This window comes from Sinocyclocheilus grahami, unplaced genomic scaffold (genome assembly GCF_001515645.1).
Source record: "Sinocyclocheilus grahami isolate Dianchi unplaced genomic scaffold, SAMN03320097.WGS_v1.1 scaffold64.1, whole genome shotgun sequence".
NCBI lineage: Eukaryota > Metazoa > Chordata > Actinopteri > Cypriniformes > Cyprinidae > Sinocyclocheilus > Sinocyclocheilus grahami.
In genome coordinates this window covers 1,083,862-1,087,814 of record NW_015505243.1, presented here as the reverse complement: position 1 = coordinate 1,087,814, position 3,953 = coordinate 1,083,862, and the positions used below count along the sequence as shown (strand labels likewise).

At 36.9% G+C, this 3,953-nt stretch overlaps 1 protein-coding gene across 1 annotated transcript in view; it reads right to left on the bottom strand.

Moving 5' to 3' along the window:
* LOC107584919 (metabotropic glutamate receptor 6-like) overlaps window positions 1–3,953 on the bottom strand; it is a 70,314-nt gene that overhangs the window by 34,985 nt on the left and 31,376 nt on the right. The gene's annotated exons all lie outside the window — the stretch shown is intronic.

Genomic DNA, 3,953 nt, shown 5'->3' with positions numbered 1-3,953 from the left:
TGACTGATAAATCTGTGTTTTTACTAGCGGACAACTACAGTGAATACTGTATCATTCGTTAAAGTTACTTACTTGACGATGTTGTGTCCTAAAATGCCTTGAAGACTCGAATGCAGCCGTTTGGGATTCTTAATTCGCACCCGCGAGCATACGCGAGTGAAGTTCAGACGCCTATGCGGGAGAGGTGCGTCTGACTCTGGGCTACTTTTACACTGTTGCCACGGGTTAATGCAAGTTAGCGGTTCTAAATTCACATTAAACCACAGCTTCATGGGTTTTTTGCTCCAATTTATTTTTGGTTTTGTGCTGGTATTGGTATATTTTGCATGCTAGTGATAGGAATCGATCCCTTGACGTGATTGGTTATTGGTTTGTGACGTAGCAAACCGAGGGCTGTTTCAAACCGCATTTCTGGGTCAGCCTTTGGGAAACTACAGTTTTAAGGAGAAAATACTCAGCAATGGTGTTGATTAATAGATTGTCACATGGTTTGTCTAAAAGCATATTAAAAACACCACATAGACAAATAAACAACATTAAAAACTTGATTTTCACTACAGGGGGACTTTAAGCTTTGACAACAAAATGCGGTAGTGAATTATCTGCGCTATTACATCATTTGTCTGGAGCAAATGCAGATGGCTGCCATTGGTTTCATCATGATTTGTCATTCGGCCTCAAATACCGTTCACCCAGTGACTGACAAACTTGAGCAGTGATCATGCTTCGTCAGCTAATGCGCAGAAGGTAAGCGAGGTCTCGGCGTGTGGGTGAGCAGTAGGGCGTCCTTACAACAGATAGATGGATGAATGAACAAACCATTTGACAGATTATCCGTGAGGATAAGAGCGGTTTTAGTCAAATGAAGTTAAGCACAGTAGGAGAGATACAGAGATCAGGAGGGGGGAAGCAAAGAATTCATTTAACGCTGATTATGTGTGGCGGCCCCCGTCAGTGAGACTTTTCAAAATCCTGCATATTTCAGGTGTCTAAAAAATCTGACACACCCAATTCAGGTCATGGAGCACTCTACTAATGAACTGATTAAATAAATCAGTTGTGTGTTAGATAACGGACCTTTAAAAAAAAGTACTGTGACAGTACCATGGTACTAGCACTGGGTATTGACACAGATTTCACGTTTTGATTTGATTCGATATTGATTCATTTGGAAATATTTCAGGTACATGCCAAATTTTCTTAAGGAAAATTAAAAAATATATATATTATTAGAATTTAAATTAAATGAACTGTTTCTATTTTAATGTATTAAAAAAACGAATTTATTCATGTGATGACAAAGCTACATTTTCAACAAAAAAGTAAAAAGAATAGAAAGTTCAAAAGAGCAGTGTTTATTTGAAATAAAACTCTTTTGTTGCATTATAAATGTCTTCAATTTCACTTTTGGTTGATTTAACGGATCAGTGCACCAATCTGTTGTTGAAATATGATCAAATAAATGGTGGCTGTCATAAAAACTTTTCTAACATCTCTAACAGGTCAAACAAATAATAAAATAATAATGAATGTAGCCTAATATACACTCTAAAAAAATCTGTAAAAATAGGGCACAATGTAAAATACCAAAAAGTCAGATTCTGTCCTAATAGAACTGATTCTCAGAATTAATAGTGTAAATTGTAGTAAATTTCACTGCACCCCAGTTTTGGTAGGGATGATTCTCCAGCTGGACAGGACACTAGCTCAGACAGATCTATATAATATTCTTCAATAGTTTATCATGACTCCATAACAGAAATGTTCAGCGCCTCTCGGCACGATCCAGATCCAATCTTTTAATCACAGTAATGGCTCCTGTCTGCCCCTGATCTGTGTCCACGCACCTCACTAAAGCCCTAATTTCTGTTACATGCATGTAGTATATGTGTATGTTTGTATTTATGGCTGGATGCATGTTTGTCCATGCATGTCCAACTGTGGGCCGTATGCAAGAAAATTCACAAAGGAAATCAAAATGGAAAGTCCTCAATATGTTCTATCTTCATTTCTGTTTTAATAGGAAATACATCAGCACAGGACTGAAAAACACACTCATAAAATAATGTCATGTTTAACATCCCAGTTTTTTCTAGGTAGCAATGAAATTAAACCAATCTAATTGGTTTCTGATTAGGCGTTCTGCTTCTTAGATGTTTCTGTTAAGAAAAAAAACATATAATCTCATGTACCTCCTCTCGAATTTCAGAAGATCTTTCATATCTTGCTTGAACTGGCCAAAACAACAAAATCTGCAATTGCAAAGTCAGAGATATCAATATGAACTAATTTCCCATCAAATTCTTCCAAGGCCAAATAATCTGAGCTGCACTCCACATTCAATTTATAGCTCTGAAACATCAAATTTATTCATTCAGCAGATGCTTCTATCCAAAGTGACATGCAAAAGCTATTTGTCATAAGAGCTAACAATATTCATAGTACAGAATGCCAAGTTTGAAGAATCAACTAGATTGGTTAAATTACAAGCTATGCAAAAAAGAAGAAACAAACTGGATACTTCAATGCACACTAATAATACAACAACATATCAATCCATCATGATGTAGCCACTGGTCTCCCTCAAATGACCCAAATACAGTTCACATAAAGTTTGAGTCGACTCTTACGTACCCCTAGCTGAAAGCGCATTTATGAATCATTGGTTATAGCCTAGAGCTGCAATTTTCTTGATTAATTAGACGCAGCAGTTAATTAGAAGCTTTGAGCCAAGACTTCTACTTCCCAGACAAACATTTGATAAAGGAATTGCTCAGCATATTTATCAAAAACTTCACTTTTCACAAATTTTTCTTAAACTAGAAGAAGCTTGTGAAGTTTACAAATCACTACATAAAATATTTAAAGTTTAAAAGTTGTTTCATGGTTAATAAGACCTTGATAACATTCATTGCTATTAATAATCTTATAAAATAGGATTAAGTCACAAAGCCTGACATTGTTTTGTTATGATAAATGCCCCCTGGAAATACATTAATAGTAGTGTTTGCCAACTATTGCTCATACTCAAGGTTAAGAATTTGAACAATGAATACAGACATAAATGATTCCTCAAACTTCTATGTGACTAGACTTACAATTTTAGCTTAGTGGATGATTAAACAAGAGAAAAACTTCACATAGACTGAAAGAAAAAGGCATCTGAAATATATCCACCTTATATTTAAAGGGGTCATATGATGCAATTAAAATTTTTCCTTTCTCTTTGGAGTGTTACAAGCTCTTGGTGCATAAAGAAGATCTGTAAAGTTGCAAAGACTAAAGTCTCAAATCCAAAGAGATATTCTTTATAAAAGTTAAGAGCCAACCACGCCCTCCTAAAAAAGCTTGTTCTAACACGCCCCCACATGTCTACGTCATGATGTGGGAAGATGCATAACGCCGCCCAAATGTTCACGCAAAGAAAGAAGGAGTAACTTTTATTCTCGTTGTTGCCGCCGCTGCCATGTTGTGGAGTCGCTGTGTGTTTCGTTGTGAAAGCGAAACTACTTTGTTTGGTCTTCCAAAAGAGGACACGACTTGAAATCAGTGGTTAAGTTGTATTTACAACACTGTTCCAGAACACTTCAACCCAAATATTCAGATTTGTGCTGTGCATTTTATGGAGGATGGATGAGGACTGATATGGCATCACGCAATGATGATTCCAACACGAGTTTTGAGCAGTGTAGAGTAGGCTTGTTGTTTGTTGTTCCTCCGATCACAAATGCAGACATGGTTTTATGTTTACACGGCGCGAGGCAACGCAACGCGTAAAAAGACAGTATAAGTCATTATAATCAGTAATTATGTCCACACTGGATGCAACAAATGCCTCGTTTATAATGGGTTTTAATGTTTTAGTCTCGTCGCTCCGGCCGGGTCATGGCATCACAGTATGGTAGGGGCGTAACATTTCCGTCACACGCTTGAGGTATTCGGCCAATCACAAC